The sequence below is a fragment of the Coenobita brevimanus genome, chromosome 57 (genome assembly GCF_032717465.1).
Source record: "Coenobita brevimanus isolate Jiangsu-jjx chromosome 57, ASM3271746v2, whole genome shotgun sequence".
In the NCBI taxonomy this organism is placed as follows: Eukaryota; Metazoa; Arthropoda; class Malacostraca; order Decapoda; family Coenobitidae; genus Coenobita; species Coenobita brevimanus.
In genome coordinates, this window is record NC_137010.1 from 10,000,498 (window position 1) to 10,020,415 (window position 19,918).

Here is a 19,918-nt window from a genome sequence, read left to right on the forward strand (position 1 = left end):
ACAACCTCACAAAACCCATTCAGCTCAGTGATGTAGTTTTTCATTTTATTCTTGTTGCCCCGAGATGGCGTTCTTCAACGTAGGGGATTCCTGTTGTAGTGAAGGAGTTAAGCCCTTCAATACAGTATCTTAACTGAGTTGAATTAAGTGACCTGGAGGTCACAAGAATAAACTTATGAAAATATCTTCTTGCTAAAAGGGTTCATGATATAATTTCTAACATCTTCAGTATGACAGCCTTTTTTCTGAACTGAGCAAAATCATATGGAAGAAACAACAGAGTAAGAGATATCAATGTTCTAAACTTCTAAAGGCATTAATTTTGGGGGGTTTATGTTAGTGTATTTACTTATGTTATTGGTTATGTTGTGTGATTTTAGTGGTTTCAATATTCAAAGCTGAGTTTTTTATTTAAACATTGTCTGTTTCACTGTGGGTCTTATTACTGCTTATGGTGACATTGTTTTTAATTTGTAAGTGCTACTGCTAAGCAATTTTATTCACCTACAGTGTAGGAGAGAGATCTGGAAATGGTGGAGTTAGAAACAAACTCCATTATTCTTTTTTATAACTGTAACGTGTCCTAAAATTGTCATTTCTTCATCTTGAATGACAAGTTGTAACAGAGATTAACAATAGAATATGGTGCTAGTCATGAAGAAATGCTGTTGGAAAGATGTAAAGCCACAGAATTGGCCTTTTCTGCCATTGAGCTAAGTAAAATTAGCTGCAAAAAGATGAAAACCTGGGCCAAGCAAAGGTGAAAAGAGCGAACAGTAACAATCACTATGAGAGATCTACCTTAAGCTATATAGAAATTATCTGACTGCCTGGTGGTAAAAACAAAAACTGTAAGAGATGCCACTGTCCTGGTGAGGTTAAGCATTTTAAGGAGTGTTATTTTACCTTGCTGCCTGTGTTTCTTTTTTTTTATTATTTATTATTATTATTATTACCCTAAATTAAGAAGCTTTACTGGATATGCTAATACAGTAGATGCTAATAAATAGTGATATGACAGCTTTGTTAGAATATCATAGGTAGGATAGGTGTATTTTCTGGTAATGGCTTAAGTTTATGGATATGTTATGCTAGGTGATATGACAGTTCTGTTAGATTATATTAGAATAGCTTTGTACAGTATTCTGGTAATTGCAATAGTCTGTGGACTATATTCTTGTCAGCTTAGGAGGCTTGCTAGAAAATTTTTGCAAACTACACCAGACTGTTGTTTTGTTTGTTGTGCCTCTCCAGTACCGTACCAAAATGCACTGCACATATACAGTACAGTAATAATGCAAAAATAAGGTGACTGGTAAGGTACAGGTGCTAGGGAGCCTCCTGAACTGATGAAAACAAATCCTTTTGATTAATATGATTGTACTGAGCAGAATACTACATTATGTTTTGCATTATGATGAAATGTTGAAGCACGTTTGTTTTTCTCTGTCTTGGTATGAGAAGACCCTTGTGGTACTGAAACTATAATCTGATACTGTAGATGGTACTGTGATAAAGTTTTAAAAATGTTATATTTTTATTTTAAGCTACTCTAACCCCAGTCCCCCCACTCCTGTCCAAACCTAACTCAGCTTAGCCATCCTAACTTTAGCTTTGTAGCCTACTTTTTAACTTAAATGAACCCTTTCTGCACAAACTGAGCCTAATGTATCCTAGTCTAGACTATGTTAGTCTTAACCAGATAACTTAAGCTACCCTTTCTCAACCTCATCCTGCTTAACCAGATCCAACAAAGCTAAACCTAATCTATCCTAACCCAACCAAGCAGAACCTAAGCTATCCTAACCCGGCCAAGCAGAACATAAGCTAACCTTCATGTGAGGTGCAAATTATACAGGGGAGTGATGTATAGTTGTGCTTAGACACTACTGTATAAATTTTTGCCTTTGAATTATAGGTTTGGCGAACAATTTTTGTACTTTCTCTCATGTACAGTCTTTCATGTGACCTGTAACTTTCTTGTGACTAGCAAAATAAGATGTTTTGAAAGTAGATTCTAGGATACATCATATTGTTTCAGTTGTAACCGGGAAAAGCATGTATTGTAGTAATCAGTTTGGAAAAATAATTCTCTCTTTTTCAGGAGATATTCTGAGTGTCTCATCATCATGTGTGCTAAGTCATCAAAATATCCTCCTCATCACACCACAGTATTAAACCATTTATAGTGACATTCTCTCTCTTCTGGCCTCTCAGTGTATTATTTCTTTTCATCGCTGAAATATTATCAGTCTTTTCTTCATCTCATAAAATCAGTATTTCCCCTTCATTACCAGTATTTCTAGTGAGATCTTTATTTCAGCCTCCCAATAGTGAAACATCTTATTATTTCAGTATCCATCATTCCTTAATCCAATGTTCCATTACTCCAGAATTTCATTACTCCATTGTTTAATTCCAGCATTCTTGTATTCCAGTATTCCATTATCCCATCCTTTGCTCCTTCAAAATCATATCACAATTTCTGGACATTTTATTTATTTATTAAAATTTAAAAATGTCCCTGTGTAATAAAGAAGTGAAACCTGAAATTACATCTGTTGTGCTGAAGATAAAAGTAAATTAGAAAAAAGTCTGTCACTAATAGCTTACTGTCCTGTCATATAACATGGATCAATTACCCTGCCAAGACAGTGGAGTAGTTCTGTGGCCAACTGACTTGGTTAGTGACAAAACAGAGTATTGTATTACAGTAATATGTAGAGCATTATTTAATATCAACTCAGGATCATTAACTATTTTAATGGTAGAATTTCTTGCTTCTGAACAAAATAATCTTTCATTGGCCTGAAAAACTAATTGTGAGCATCCACATGAGCAAAGAAGTGAATAATTCTCTCTCTTCATTACCACTAGTAATCTTCTCACATCATCAGTACAGTATTAAAGAGAAAATTGCACTGTACTAAGAAATTTGACAATACATTGGAATGTTGGTGATGTGTCAGTAATAATAAGATCTCTGCCTGTCAGTTCAATAATCATCCTGTCATTCTATTTGTATCTTGCACATTCCAGTCGCACTCCACTTTTCATACCCTCATTCCAGTCTCATTCGCAGTAAATTTCCTTCCTACCAATTACTGCTTCATTTCAGTGAAATTACAATTCATTCCCATTAGTGTACACTCACTCTTCTTCCACTTTCAGTGTACTGTAGTTGCCTTCCCTCCCTTCTAGTTGCATCCTCTTTCCATCAGTCCCCTCCATTATTCCCATTCCATTTTACTCTGAATTATTTTTTCCTTCAACTCAGATGGATTATCATTTCAGCCTCATTCTACCCTCAGTTCATCCATCATCTTATCTCTCTAGTTGTATCCCACTTCATTCTCATTTCACCTACTTTTCAATCAATCCAATTGCATTCCCATTCCAGTCATATTCCTTCCATTCAAGCTATATTCTTATTACATTTTTTCCATTTTAGTCTTACATAGTTATTCCCAGTATATTTCACTCGTCATATTCCCATTTTCCTTCCATTCTAGTTACTACAGTGCCTCTCCATTCTGAATATAATATTGCCATTCTAATCTCATTATGTCACCTTCCTACCTCACATTGGCATTTCAGTCTCATTCCATCATCATTGTAGTCACCTTCTCTCTGTTCTCATTAGGCTACTGTACGTTCCCATTTCAGTCCTTTGTACTGCCTATTTGGACTGTCTTGTTTTCTGTTCTATTGGAAGCACTGTAGTAATCTTTTCCTAATAAATATGTTGCCATGACTTTGCCTTTCCATTCTCTTGATCCCAGCCACCAAGGTAGAGTACATACTCCACACTCGTGGGGGATAGGGGATACAGACCCCAGCGAAAATGGAATTTCCGTGAATGTTTGGTGCGCCCTCCCGTAAATGCCTCTACAGTCGCAAATCACCCCCTGTGAGCAAGTGTGTACATACTGTACCTAATAAACCATATCTGGGACCTGAAAGCAGCATAAACTATCACAAACAGTAACAGACCAACTGTATAAAAAAGTTTAATAACATATAAGTTTTGACTGGGTATGGCTGTATTAAGTTAGGGCAAATATGTGCGAGTGGATGGTGAGCTGAGTGAGTTCTTTGATCTCAATGTGGGACTGAAACAGGGTTGTGTGATGTCTCCATGGTTGTTTAATATATACATGGATGGGGTTGTGAAGGAGGTACAAGGTAGGACAGTGGATGTGGGGGTGGCTCTAATGAATGAGGGTGAGATTTGGAAGATTCCGGTGTTGCTGTTTGCTGATGATACAGTATTGTTGAGTGAAGATGAATGGGAGTTGCAAAGTTTGGTGAATGAATTTGGGACAGTGTGTAGGAGGAGGAAGCTGAAAGTTAATGTAAACAAAAGTAAAGTTATGGTGTTTGAGAGGAATGAAGTCACAGAATGTACAGTGAGGTTGGATGGTGAGGATATGGAGAACGTGAGTCCATTCAAGTACAGTACTGTACTTGGGTAGTGTGATGAGTAAGGATGGAGCTTTGGGGGATGAAGTGCGTGAAAAGGTACAGCAGGGAAGGAAGGTTGTTGGTTCACTGAAAGCAGTGATGAGAAATAGGGAGGTGAGTATGGAAGTTAAGAAGTCACTGTATGATAGTATTGTGATCCCTACCCTGACGTATGGAAGTGAGGCGTGGAGCTGGCAAGAGGGGAACAAGTCAAGAGTGAGAGCAGTGGAAATGAGTTACTTGAGAGGAGCATGTGGAGTGACATGGAGGGACAGGTTGACAAATGAAGAAGTGAAGGAACGTTGTGGGGTGGATGTGGATGTGGATGTGGTTGAGAAGATTAGAAGAAATACACTGAGGTGGTTTGGACATGTGGAGAGAATGGAGAATGAAAGACTGACTAAGAGGGTGTATGTAGGTGAGGTGGAGGGAGGGAGAGGGAGGGGTAGACCGAGGATGAGGTGGAGGGATGGAGTTGAAAGTTATATGAGGGAGAGGGGGGGGGAGCTGGGGGGAGGGTAGTCAAATGGTGGGTGACAGAGCAACTTGGAGGCGTTTTGTCTGTGGCCACCCTTTGCGGGATTAGGGCATCGGGCTATAGATAGATAGAAATATGTACCTGGTGACTTCCACTGACTCCCATGAAAGAGTGCGTCTTGCGCACATCCACGTTATCAAAGTTACCACGAGTAACTCTCACAGTCGGGTGCTAATTCACTCACCTAATAGGACGGCAATGCACTTGTTACCTTTGAACACGTGAGAGCACAATTATTGGGCACAATAATGAAATTATGGGAGGTTAAGCGTGGCAGCGTAGAAGCAGTGAAGTGACCATGACAGTGGCAGGACACAGACTAAGGGAGAGAGAGAGGAGTGCGGGAGTGTGGTGGTTTGGTGCAGGCCTGGTTTGGCATGAAATGACCCGCGAGTGTCCGCACTGCTACCCTTTGTGGCCACGAATGGAATTTTGACCCCACGGAGGGGCAATCAGCGAATCTGCGAGACCTGTGAAAGTTGAATCCGCAAATGTGGAGGGCCACCTGTAGTCTGTCAAAGTGAGTTCTGCAAACTTTAGCACGTATTTTCACCCTGAATCACTTTTTTTTTTTTTTTTGAATAAAAAATAAATTTTTGACCAGATATCAGATAATTAGGTGTGTATGAATTTACAGTAGAAGTCCAATATTTCGGCATCTATGGGACCAGGCAAGTGCCGAAAAATCAAAATTGCTGAATTATCAAAAACCCTACCCACTCAGTACCTTATATGTTTCGGTGAACACTATCATCACTACTCATATCATTACAAATGTGTTTGGAGAGAGTACTGTATACTGTTAGATACTGTACAATACTGTAATGAATACAGTACTATACATGAGTATGAAAAATAAAGAAATTAGTGAACATACTGTATATAAATGTAATGGTACAGTAGGCCTACAAGTTCACATCCACTTACCTAAACTTATAGTAGGTTCCTTATTTACATATGTACAATAGAAGGGGTTGATTGGAGTCTGCTACTGCTGGAAGAAGTCCCCAGCAGTAGAGGGGACGAAAAAAATCGGAAAATCTGCCGAACGATCAGAGATTTTCGTAAATGGGACTATTTCTCAAAACTGCCGAAATATCAGATTTGACAGGGAATTGGATGCCGAAGAATTGGACTTTTACTGTATATGGTGATAAAAAATTATATTTTGCAATAAAAAGTGCCATTTTTTTGCCGATTCGGTGAATGACTGCCAATTTGGTAATTTGCTAAAGGAGGTTGGGGGGCAGTGAAACAGCATGGGACATGGCAGCATGGAAGTGATTTGTTTGTGGCTACCCCGTACAGGATTCAGGCATCTGGCTATACTGTAGATAGATAGACTAGCATGGGGACATCTGCCTGTGTTGGTAGTTCTGCATACAGCAGTCAGAACATGGAAGCTGTAAACTGTTAGAAGGAAAAGACACCTCACCCAACATATTCCATATGTTGAGAATATTTAGAAATTTGAATGTGATGAATGTGGAGAATGGTTTGGCTTGAAAATCCACTTTACACAACATTTACTGTTATATTTGTCCAAAGGCAGCACAAGTAAAGAATAAGAAATGACACTGGAATGAAGGGTAACTATTGGCAATGTCACAACATGCCAACTTGAAAGACTGGAATCAATTAATCAATCAAGAAAGGGCAAATGCTGTAGGGTGCATAGCCTCACTCACCCTCTGATTCCACCCACACGGGTCCCTTAGTGCAATTCACCATGCAGCAACTCTTCCTCCTCTAAGTGTTCCTGAAAGGAGTGACTGACCTGTTCCGGCCATGAGTTACGTGGCCTTCCTCTTGGCCTCCTGTACCCTGGGCTAACTTGTTCAGAGATCACCCTGTGACCAGGATCTGCCTCAGGAAAGCGGGCCACATGCCCATATAGCTGGAGTTGGCATTGACGTATTATGTGGGTAATAGACCTGGATTCAGTCTCATGGAGTAGTTGCTCGTTATGCATCCCACTGTACCAGAGATATCCCATGATCCTGTGAAGACACTTAGGCTGCTTTCACACAAGGTCACCAGTGGCCCAGTGTGAAGGGGCCGGCAACTGGTGACGCCGTATGAAAGCTCTGATTTGAAACTGCTTTACAGCGAGTGGCAGCAACCGACAGTGACGGACACTAGTTGCACGAGCGAGCCACCGCCAGGAGCTGGTTGCCGGCTGGGCAACCGCAGTGGCCTCGTATGAAAGGCTCCATTGAAAACTGTGGGAGGCAACTAACTGCGGCCACTGGTGACTGCCACCGGTGGCCTCATTGAAAGCAGCCTTAGCAGGGTACCAACGGAGTTCATTTGCCACTTTGTCGCTGTTTAGTGTACATGTCTCACAGCCATAAAGTAAGACAGGGAGCACCAGCTCCTTCTGGAACACTTCCAAAGCAATCGATTCAGTAGCTGCTGTGCAGCAGAGCAAAAACTGAAAAAATAACACAGAGGATGCTAGTGCAGCACCAGGGCTGGGAAAAAATTTGTTGTGCTAAAAGAAGCCTGCAATTAAGTTACAGTACATCATTCCTGAAAATTTCAAGTCATCTTCTTGAACAGTCTTTGAATGCCAACCTTCTAGATCTCCCCCACCCGCCCAAAAAAAGAAATACCCACAATGTCAGTAAGAACTCCACAGAATGTGGAGTTCTTAATAACAATAATAATGCATAATAAGAATGTGAGTGAGTGTACTTGGATGTATTTACCTAGTTGTGATACTGTATACGGGAAATGAGCTACGCTTGTGGGATCCCATCTCTGTTTTTCGACGTCAAATTTTGCTTTGAACTTGTTTAAGTCTTTAGACTGGATAGTCTCTTTGTTCAGGCTATTCCACAGTCTATGCATCTATATGGAAAACTATATTTCTTGATATCTTTCAAGCAACTTGACTTTTTCACTTTCATTCCGTGTCCTCTTGTTACTCTCCCATCCCATACAAACAGATCATCTGTCAAGTTTTTCTATTCCCATCATGGCCCTGAACACTGCAATCATGTTGCCCCTCTCTCTCCTTTCTTCTAAGGAAGGCAGGGATAGTTTTTCCAGCCTTTCCCTGTACAATATATCTGCCAGGCTAGTGGCTATCTTGGCTGCTGTTCCTTGTATTCTCTTGACCTTGTTAAGTCATACTTTTTATGTGGGGACCAAATTACTGCCACATATTCCAACCTGGGGCAGATCATGGTCACTATCAATTATCTCAACATCTCCTCATCCATGTAATGAAATGTTACTCTTATGTTAGGCAGGAGATTATACATATCTCTAACGATCTTGTTAATGTGTTTTTCTATCTATCTATTGCCAGACGCCTCAATCCCGTTTGGGGTGGCCACAAACAAATCGCCTCCAAGTCGCCCTGTCCCCTGCCATTTCACTGCCCTGCTCCCAACTCACACCCCCCTCTCTCATATACCTCTCCACTCCATCCCTCCATCTCATCCTCGGCCTCCCCCTCCCTCTTCCCCCCTCCACCTCACTCACATACACTCTCTTCGTCAGTCTTTCACCCTCCATCCTCTCCACATGGCCAAACCACCTCAGTGTGTTCCTCATAACACTTCCCATCACATCCACATCCACACCACAACGCTCCTTTATATCCTCATTCGTCAGCCTGTCTCTCCACGTGACTCCACAGGCTCCTCTTAAATAACTCATTTCCACTGCTCTCACTCTTGACTTGTGTCCTTCCAACAATGTCCAAGCTTCACTTCCGTACGTTAGAGTTGGTATCACAATACTGTCATGTAGTAACTTTTTCACTTCCATGCTCACTTCCCTGTTTCTTATCACTGCTTTCAAGGAACCAGCAACCTTTCTTCCCTGCTGTACCCTTTCAAGCACTTCACCCTCCAAACCTCCATCCTTACTCATCACACTACCCAAATACTTAAACGTACTCACATTTTCCAATTCCTCACCATCTAACCTCGCTGTACATTCACTAACTTCACCTCTCTCAAAGACCATCACTTTACTCTTCCCTATATTCACCTTTAGGTTCCGTTTCTTACACACTCTCTCAAACTCATCCACCAAGCCTTGCAGCTCCCCTTCGTCTTCACTCAACAACACAGTATCATCTGCAAACAACAGTACAGGGAGTTTCCAAACACTATCCTCTCTCACCAGGGCCACTCCAACATCCACTACCCTACCTTGTACCTCTTTTATTACCCCATCCATGTACAGATTGAACAACCATGGAGACATGACACATCCCTGTTTCAAACCAACTTTCAAAGAGAAAAATTCACTTAGTTCACCATCCACACGCACTGCAGCCTTCGCACCATCGTACATACTCTTCACAGCATTCAACAACTTCCCATCTACTCCATATATTCTTAACACTTTCCACAATCCTTGTCTATCCACCCTGTCATATGCTTTCTCCAAATCCATGAAAGCCGCATACAACTTCTTTCCCTTCTCTAGAAACTTTTCCACTAAAGATCTAAGAATGAATATCTGATTTACACAACCTCTTCCCTTCCTAAAGCCTCCCTGTTCTTCTCCAATTAATTTCTCTGTTCTTTCTCTAACTCTGTCTATAAGTATCCTACCATACACTTTTCCTATTATGTGTTTTTCAGGTGACAAATTATCCTGGACCAGCACTCCCAAGTCCTTCTCTTCTCTCACTTTTGTGACTGGTTCATTACCCATCAAATAATTCAGTGATGATCTCTTGGTACTTTTACCCATTTCCAATATTTTACTTTTTTTTTTTTTTTTTTTTTTTTTTTTTCCCCATTGAATTTCATTTTTAACATCTGGCTCCAATCATGAATCCTATTCAGGTCCTCTTGCAGCAATACAGTCTTCTTCAACTTCTACTCTCCTTACGGTCTTTGCATTGTCAGCAAACAGACTTGCATAACTGTTCATCCCATCTACCACATCTTTTACGTAAATCAGGAACATTACAGGCGCTAACATTGAGCCTTGTGAGACTACACTTGTTATTGAATTCTCTCCATTTAGACTTCCTGTCTTTTATTACTGTCTTCATTTGTCTGTCTTTCAAGAAGTCTCTCATCCACTCTGAGAGGTTCCCTTTCAGCCCTTCTATGTGTTCCAATTTCCACATTAGTCACTTGTGGGGTACCTTGTCAAAGGCTGTGTGTGTGTGTGTGTGTGTGTGTGTGTGTGTGTGTGTGTGTGTGTGTGTGTGTGTGTGTGCGTGTATTGGATTACTACGAACTGTCATGTTTTAAAGTCGGGCTTGAAAGAGGTAGTGTGGAGGTGTAAATCTAACAGATCGCATCACATTAAGGTATTTTTGTCAATAGGTGTATGGGAGAGGGACAGTAATAACTGTTAGACATATATAAATGGATTAATGCAAAATACTGAACAATGAGAGATGACAATTCCAGGAGTCATATAGCAGGAATAAAAACATAACATACTGTATACTGTATTCGCATCGGTAAAACTTTAATAGGGATGTGAACACTTGATATGATCGTAGCTGTGACTGCGAGAGAACACACCTATGGGTATTACATAAACACAGGTTAAGGAAAATGAGCTGTCTGCATTATGTAAAAAGGTTTACTTTCCCAAAAAGAAGCACATATAATTGGAACAGTTAGGGGGGGGGGGGAACTGTTAAAAACAGACTAGATAATTGTGGGACCCAGACAAAAGCCCCCTATGGCAGAAATCCATGTTAAGTTAGAAGGTTATCTTAGGAAAGGGGATGTAAGGTAAGATAAGGTTAAGCTAAGTTAGGTTGTTAGATAGATTAAGGTTACGTTCATTTGGTTTGGTTCTTGCTGCCATTAAACAAGATACATCCATTTGGGAAGGACCTAGTATTGAAGAGGTTAATGTGGGGTGCCCTTAAAAAAAAAAAAAAAAAAAAGCAATTGTTTAGTGGTTGCTAAAAATCAAATAAAAACTGCATCACTGGATTAAAGGAGTCCTGTTTTCTGGGTAGGACAGATAATTAGCAAGAAATACAGTACTGTAGGTTAATTAAGTTTGGTAAGTTAATTTTCTATGGTTAATATGACTAAGTTAATTCTGTGTGGGTAATCTGACTGTAGCTAAATTCAGTATGGATAATTTGACTGTAGGTTAATTCATATGGGTAGCTAATATGATGGTAGGTAAATACTATATGGGTAATCTGACTGAAGGTTAATTTTGCGTGGGTAATCTGATTGGAGGTTAATTCAGTATGGGTAATCAGGAGGCTTAATTTTGTATGAGTAATCTGACTAGCTAAATTCATCATGAGTAATCTGAGCTCTATTGTGTCAAAAGCTGGTTGCAGAATAGGGGTTTCCTCATTAACAGGATTTAAATGTGTTACGTTTTCTTCCCATACCCTGCATCGAAAGCCGTTAATGTCAAATTTGTTTGTACAGTAATCTCTTCTATATCTGATGTAATACAGCCAAAGGCAGGTCCAGGAAGTGGGATTGTCTGGATTCTGGGACTCTGCCTCCTGGACTGGTACTTAAGGACCCTAACCCAGCCTAATTCAGAAAACCACCTACATAACTCCCTACCGGACATGCATAGCACCTATTTAAGACCCTATTCACACAAATAAAGGACAGAAAGCATGAAATAAATGAAAAGGAACCAGAGCATGAGGAACTAGAAGTGAGTATGGAAAATATTTAGCAATGTACAAGGTACATACGTGTCTGTAGCCATTACGAAGATTAACCCGCCTCCTCTAAGGCTCTGGCAGTGGTGCTAATGCTCTTGAAGCATGTACAGTAATCCAGTGTTGTGCTGCACTTAATCCTTTGCACTGTGAATTATATTTGTTTAACACTGCACATTCTGTTCTTACTTGCGCCATGCCAGTTTCAACTGCCAGTTTGCACTCTGCACTTAATCCTTTACACTTTGAATTCTAGTTTCTTAACACTGCACAACACTGTAAATTCCCATGTGGTCTAGTGGCGAGGTATTGCATTTTATTCACTGTTTATTCACAAAAACGAGCATGTGCGGCATCCATTGCAATGAGCGTCTAGCCAGGATGGTAGTTAGGTGGTAACTGGGGAGGGGAGGAAGCAAGGGGCTCCGTGTAAACACAGCTGGTCTGTGCCGCATGCCAAGTTCAAATTACAGTTTAAAAAAAATAAAAAAAAAAATAAAAAATAAAAAATAATGTCTTTTGGCCATTTTTGGGTTCTGAAGGGCCGGGCTCAAAATGTCCGGACATTGGGGTGTCTGGTTACTGGGCATCAGGATATTAAAGAGATTACTGTATTAAAAATCATGAACATGTATAAATTATTAAACTAAACCTGGTAAATTATATACCTCAGCTGATAAGTGTGATTATTAATTGGATGAATAAGTGAATGTTTTCAAGTCAACAAGAGCTGTCAATGTTAAATGTGCATTTCAAATATATTTCAACCAAAAAATAAAATATATGTTTAGTCAACTTTGTACCAGTTAATAAATACCTTGGCTGAAGTGTGTGGTCATTGAGTGGTTGAAGAATGAGTCACTTTTCTTGAATAATTTTAACGCAGTGTTTGGACTGTGTTACTTGGTGATTCAGTTTCCTATGCCTCTTTATTTTATTGTTATTATTACTATTATTATTATTATTATAGGTGGGGGCACTCACCATCCACTCACTTGATGTAGTGCTGCTCTTGGGTGTCTGCTCTTTCCTCTCCTCCATCCTTCTTTCCTTTCATCGTCTTCTGTCTTTCTTTCCTTTGTTCTTTCCTTGTCCTTCTGCCTGTGGGTGACTTTACACTCCCTCTTCTGTCCTTTCCTTCATTCTTTCCTCTTCCTTCTGCCTGTGGGTGACTCTACACTGTGTGACAAGCCAAATGGTTTCCTGTACACCAGGAAACCATTTACTACGCCGGGTGGTACCCATATGACCAAATTTTGGCGCCTGGTGGCTTAGTGGGTAATTACGGCGCACCAATCAGATTGAGCCAGTGCAGGTTTATAACCAAGGGATGGTTGGGGTTTATTGATCACGTAATGCCATTCAGGGATGAATGAGGCTGGTCATTCTCATCTTAAATGTCAGGACCAACTTGCCTAGCCCTGGGCTCATGGAGCAACATAGGATTGGATGATGATGATGGTGATTATTATTATTTAAATTATTATTAGTCCCCTACTGTTGAAACCAGTATGGTTCCATCAGTCTGTCTGCAATTTTGTGTCTGCTCTGTAACTTCCAGATGCATGGACAGATTTTGATACATCTTCGCACAATTGTTTCCCATAACATGACAATGTGTTGTGCGCAACAACCAGCCATCTACTCCCAAGGTCGTCACACTTGGGGCTCAAACAAGGTCGTCTGCAATTTCATGTCCACATGCACGGACAGATTTTGATATAACTTAACACAATTGTTCCCCATACCATGACGGTGTGTCGCATGCAACAACCAGCCATCTACTCCCAAGGTCAAGGTTACAATTGGGGCTCAAACAAGGTCATATGCTGTCATACTTGACAGCCATACCAGTATCTACATTCATGTCCACTCTATAACTTCCACACGCATGGACAGATTTTGATATAACTTCACCCAACTGTTCCCCATACCATCACAGTGTGTTCAATGGAAGAACCAGCCATCTACAGTACCCTCACATCCAAAATGGTAATATTGTCACCTAAGGGTCCTGTCTTGGACGAGAAACGTCTTGGACCAACACAAGACCTTATGGAAAAAATTAATATTATCACAAAATCTTCGAAAAGTGACCCTAAAAACACAAACCTTGACCTATTTTGTCACAAAAACAAATTTCCTCACCTTGAAAGTGTTTCTGAGCTAATCTCCAACTTGGTTGCTCAATTATCTCCAGCTTAGTAGCCTGAGGTAGATGGCGGCGCTTCAAGGAGTTAGCAGGTGGTTTCCTAGGCGTGGGTAAGCAAGGAGAGGCAATAACGTAGGAGCAAATGCTGAGTGCAACACAAAGTAAGTGTGTCCCGGACGGTCTGATGAGGGAGACAAAAGGTAGCCCTGGCTGCTCATGACGTAACCAGATGCCAATATTTTACTGGACAACATTGCAACCACATCACTCTCCCTGGCGAGGGAACCGTGTTGGACCAGGTGAGACCGTCATAGCTGTATTCTTCTCAGATTTGAGCCGTTATGAACCACTGGTTCCATACTGGACGTATGCAATTGTATTACAGCAATATATTGGATTATTATTTATGGTCTCCATCTTGGACGCAAAACGTCTTGGACAAACCTGTCTTGGACGCAAGGGTACTGTACTCCCAAGGTCAATTAAATATGTATGGTTATCATCCAGTAGAGGACTTTGTACGCATGGCAACACTGGATGCACTTATTCTTATTACCGTATTCATCCATCCATCCATCATCCAAGACTACACTGCCCCATGAGGAGCGTAGAAGCGTACTATTATTATTATTGTTAGGCTGTAGCGAGCAGTGAGTAGGCTGTAGCACCAGCGATCAGGGTGGTACTCTTGAGAACGATGGGAATGCTGGTGACAGGGAGAGCTGGAGCTTCTGTTTCACTAGCCATCAGCATATCCTGACCAAGGGAGAGCTGGAGCTCCTGTTTCACTAGCCATCAAAATATCCTGACCATCACTCTTTGATGACCTTTTCAGTGTGACACTAACATGGACAGTAGGCTAGCATACCCTCCCAAACACTCTTCTCTGTCTCATGCACTACTCTACATGTGCTTTACATACCACACAACATACCCCATTACGTCACAGGAGTTGATGCCAGCAAGAGCATGTGACCAGAAAACTTTACTCCTGCTACTTAGTGGTTGACGTGAGGGATGGTGCGACGCAGGCTCCGCCAGCATAGTTTTGGGGACCAGGGTGAGATGGGGCTTGGATCTACGGCAGTGGGTGCAGGGCACTGCAGTTTGCAGGCGGCCGCTTCCACCCAATAGAGAGGGGCCCGAACCTGGGAGTAACACCCCAGGAGGCAGCCCTATCAGTGAATGCATAATGGTAGGGTACTTGCTGTGTCAAGGCACAATTGGAGGGTGTCCCTGCAGCTGTCATGGCAGGGTGACCCAAGGCCACTGCCACAGCCATTGGTCACAGCTGGTGGGCTATGAGTCCCAGGTCCCATGCCTGGACTGCGCAGATGGGTGGGGCCTGTGGTCTGTTTCTCCCCTTAATTTTTATGACATGATAAAAAATGATCATAAAAGCACAAGCCTGAGTAAACTAAATCACCCAAGGGGATCAGAGTGACAACTTGGAATGCAGGTACCTTGAAGGGCAAAGTGGGGGAAGTAGTTCGGGCAATGAGTAGGAGGTGGGCGGATGCTGACTGTGTACAAGACGATAGGAGGATCTGCCAGAATGACTGCTGGGAGGGATTGTAGGTATAAGCTATTTTGGCTGGGAAGTGCAGATAGATATGGAGATGTAGGTGTGCTGGTTAAGGAAAAGTGGGTAGAATATGTTATGAATGTGATGAGCATGAATGAAAGGATTATAGCAGAGAAAATTTTGTTCAGTAGGCTCATGATTTCATTTATATTGGTGTATGCTCCACAGGCTGGCTTGGATGATGTAAAAAAAAAAATAAAATAAAATAAATTAATAAATAGATAGATTCTGGGACAACATGATACATGTAGTAAGTGGCATTGGGGATCATGAGATTGTAATTTTGGGAGGGGACTTAAACGCTCATGTGGATGAAGCAGCTGAAGGATATGTAGGAGCATGAGGGATGAGCATATGGTACGAGGAATGTGGAGAGGGAAAGGATACTCGAATTTAGGTAGGCAATGACCATGACTGTGTGCAACATACATTTTAGCAAAAGAGAGAGTAGGTTGATTACATATGAGTCTGAGGGAAACAGTAACCAGATTGACTATTTCCTGGTCAGAAGGGATAATAGGAAGTTGGTGAGAGTTGTTAAAGTTACATGGAGTGAAAAGTATGTGCAGCAACACAGATTACTGATAAGTGACATTGTGCTTAAGGAGCAGGTGGCAAAGAAGAGGGCCTATGCACCTAGGAGGAAAATTTGGAAGTTGAAAAACCATGCAGTAAGGGATGACTTCAATGGGTGGCTGAACAGAGAGCTGCTGACAGATGTGTTAATGTACAGTGCAGACGTCTCAAGAACAAGCTCCCAAGAGTTACTGATTCAGTGTGTGGATGGACAAGGGGTCCCCCCCAAGACACAAAGTAACATGGTGGTGGGATGAGGGTGTAGAAACAGTTAAGGAGAAAAGAAGCCTTTTCCAGGAATGGAAAAGAGGCAGTAACAAAGAGGAATACAGATCTGTACTTGGCTATCAGGCTTAGGGATAGAAAAGATGTATACAGGGCAAAATCTGAGTCTCAAGAGACTTTTACTGGATAACCTAAATGGCACTGAAAGGAAGAATATGATATTTATGGCAGCAAAAACAGGGATGTCATAGGTAAGCAGCGTGTGAAGAATGATGAAGGAAAGCAAAGTGGTGGTGAACAGTGAGACCATGAAAGATGCCCCGAAAGAGCATTATAAACGGCTACTGAAAGAGGAGTTTAACTGGAACAGAGAAAGTTTGGAGTCAGTGTACGCAGTATTTTGCCCTTGGCCTATGATGCTGCTAGTGTGAGCATGGTAACAGGCAGGTTGCAGTTGGGGAAGGCAGCAGGTATTTCTGGGTTGACCGTGGAAATGCTGAAGCCTGCAGGAGAGATAGGAGTGGAGTTGGTTACTTATTTGATAAATTCAATTTCATATGAGTGTGTTGTCCCAGACGACTGGCTGAAGAGTGTGATTGTAAATATGTACAAAGGGAAGGGTGATGTCCTGGAAAGAGGAAATTATAGAGGCATTAAACTTCTGGACTGGATAATGAAGGTAATTTAGACAGCTCCAGGAGGTATGATTCGGGACAGAGTGAATATTGATAAGATGTAGTTTGGTTCTATGCCAGGCAAAGGGACCACTGATGCCATACTGGTTGTTCATCAGCTCCTGGAAAAATATATGGGAAACAAAAGGGATCTGTATTTTGTTTTTGTTGATTTGGAGAAGGCCTTTGACAGAGTCCCAAGGGAGGTGTTGAAGTGAGCAATGAGAATACTTGGAATTGAGGAGTGGCTGATTAGAGTAGTTAAGGCTATGTATGTCGGTGCTCCCACCCAGGTGGGAGTGAATGGAGATTTGAGTTATGAGTTTTCTGTCAATGTTGGTTTGCATGAGGGGTCAGTCCTGAGCTCCTTACTGTTTATCATGGTGCCTGAAGCCCTCTCACATGACTTCTGGAATGGACTCCCGTGGGAAATGTATGCTGATAATTTGGTACTGATCGCAGAGAATAGGAGATGTTGTATGCTGATAATTTGGAACTGACTGCAGAGAATGAATGGGAGGCAGAGGTAAGATTTAGAAAATGGAATGGTATGAGCCACAAGGGCTTGAGAGTAAGTGCAGATAAAACATTAATGATGGCATCTGGGGCTGGTGGCAGCAGTGTCAAAAAGGGAGTGACCATGTGCGGTTTGCCACAAGAACGTGGGAAGTAATTCCATCTTGTGCTGTGTCTGTGATAGGTTGGTGCATTCAAAATATAGTGGTATCCGAGGTAGAATGTGGGATAATGCTGATTTCATGTGTGTGTGTTGTGTCGGGGAGTGGGTGTGGAGATTGTCCAGCATGAAAAGGTTGATCTTGTTGGTGAGTATTTTGTGCGTGTGGAGGAGGTTTATTACTTAGAAGACATGTTATGTGCTGGAGGTGAGGCTGGAGCTACCTCTGTGGTTAGAGTGAGGAGTGGTTGGAAGAGATTCAGTGAGCTGTTGCCTCTCCTGACACTGAGAGGTCTCTCCCTCCATGCTAGAGGATCTCTGCAGCACGTGTTAGGAGTGTAATGCTGTACATTATGGTAGTGAGACCTGGGCAGTAAAGGAAGATGATACTCATAGGCTGAAATCTAAAGAAATGACAATGATTAGGTGGATGTCAAGTGCATCCATGAATGCGAGGCCTGGAGGAGCTAGGAAGAGTTGAGAGGAGGGATGGGACTGGGGTGTATTAGTGCTTTGTTGATGAGGGGTAGATTGAGACGGCTTGGGCATGTGGCGAGGATGGGGGACGACAACTGTGTGCAGAAAGTAATAAATGTGAACGCTGGGGGCTGCATTGCGAGAGGCAGACCGAAAAAGGCTTTGGACAAGGTCATAGTGTGACCTCAGGGATATGCAACTGAATAGGGAGGCTTCCAGAAATTAAGCAGCACGGTGTGCTGTCATTAGGTGACCAAGGCTGACGCATGCAAGCGTGTTGGAGCCTTTGTAAACAAAAATTGCAGAGTGCCAGGCCCATTTAAAAGTTTGACTACTGATGATAGCCTTTAAATTAAGAATTCTTTGCCTTTTTGCAGCACCGGGGCCTAACATTAATGTAAATTATATTTAGCGGGAAAAAAAAAAAAAAAAAAATGTAACAGCTTATTGCTTCAGAAATCACTAAAGTTTGGTGGCAAAATTTCTGATCAAAATGAACCCTCATCCATAACAATCTGTGCTGGATGAATGTCAGTGACCTTCTTTCCCTGGAACTGAGAATAGGCTATAATATGATAAAGTGGCACAGATTTTATAAATTATAGTATCTAAAGTACTTTACTATTATTATTACAGAAATACCAGGGTGATCTGCATAAAGTCTGTGTGTCCTACGACAAGCGTCAACATGGAGGACAGGAGGGTGTGTAGTGGTGATGTGTGGTCTCAATAAACTACTACAATCATACCTGTGTGTTTTAACACCTGTTTAGGATAAAGTCAGGCAAACACCATATTTGACATTAATGTACAGCTTAAGTTTTCTTTTTCTTTCTTTCTTTTTTTCCATAATTCATCAACAGGAATCTATGGACCCGTAGTTTTCATAATGGACCTTCATTTTGTACCATAAATCAGCCACCTTAGCCCTATCAATGGAGATAACATTGTAAGGAGTTCCAAGGTTTCCCTAGTGGTGGATGCTTTACTTTAAACCAGTCCTTGCTAGAGTCACTGAATATGGAGATTTCCTTTACTATGTCTGTGAAAATCTTAAGAAATTTTGGGAATATGTTCATAAAAGAACCAAAATAGGGTCCGCAATTCGATCTGTATGTGGAGGATAGAATGAATAAATTAAATAAGAATGACCAACAGAAAGGCAGGGTTTTAGCAGATTTCTCAGTGTTTACAAGAAACATGACCAATGTGATTTAAGTCCTGAAAATGTTGAAAAATTTTGGAGGCATTTAAAGACAAGTAAATCTCCAGAACCAGATCAGTTGCATCTAAGAAAATCAAGGAACTGTCACATGGAGGTATATTAGGAGAAGAGTCGGTGAGAGGTCACATGACTTGAAGCCAGGCCGCTGCAGCACCCCGCCCCCCTTTGACTCAAAACAAACGTCAGCTGAGTAGTTTTCGGGACAATTCGCCATCAAAACATGGACAATTCCCCGTCAAGACAATTCGCACCCAAGACGATTCCGTCATTCTATAAATAAAGCCATTACTCGTTTTACGATGATTCAGTTTATGATAATTCGCTACAACGATAATAGAAAAGTTCCATCCCAAAATTCAATTTACAATAAATTTCCCGCTATAACAATTTTGCCGTCGGAATGCACCAGGCACACTCAAGGTGACCATTGCTTGTCTCAGGCAAGATGGCGGCCCTGGCGTCCAGGCATTGTGATGGTTTAGGTCCCGCCACCCCTTCAAAGCCCTGTCTTTTCAACTTGTTCATGTGTGCCCCCCTGTTAACGTCACCTCTCAGCCAAACATCATACTACAGTACTGTACTGTGGATTTGTGTGCCCAGTGGTAAGGTCAGTGCCAATGTAGGTCCCAGTGCTATGGTTGGTGCAGGCATGGGTCCCAGTGCTAAGGTTGGTGCAGGTATGGGCC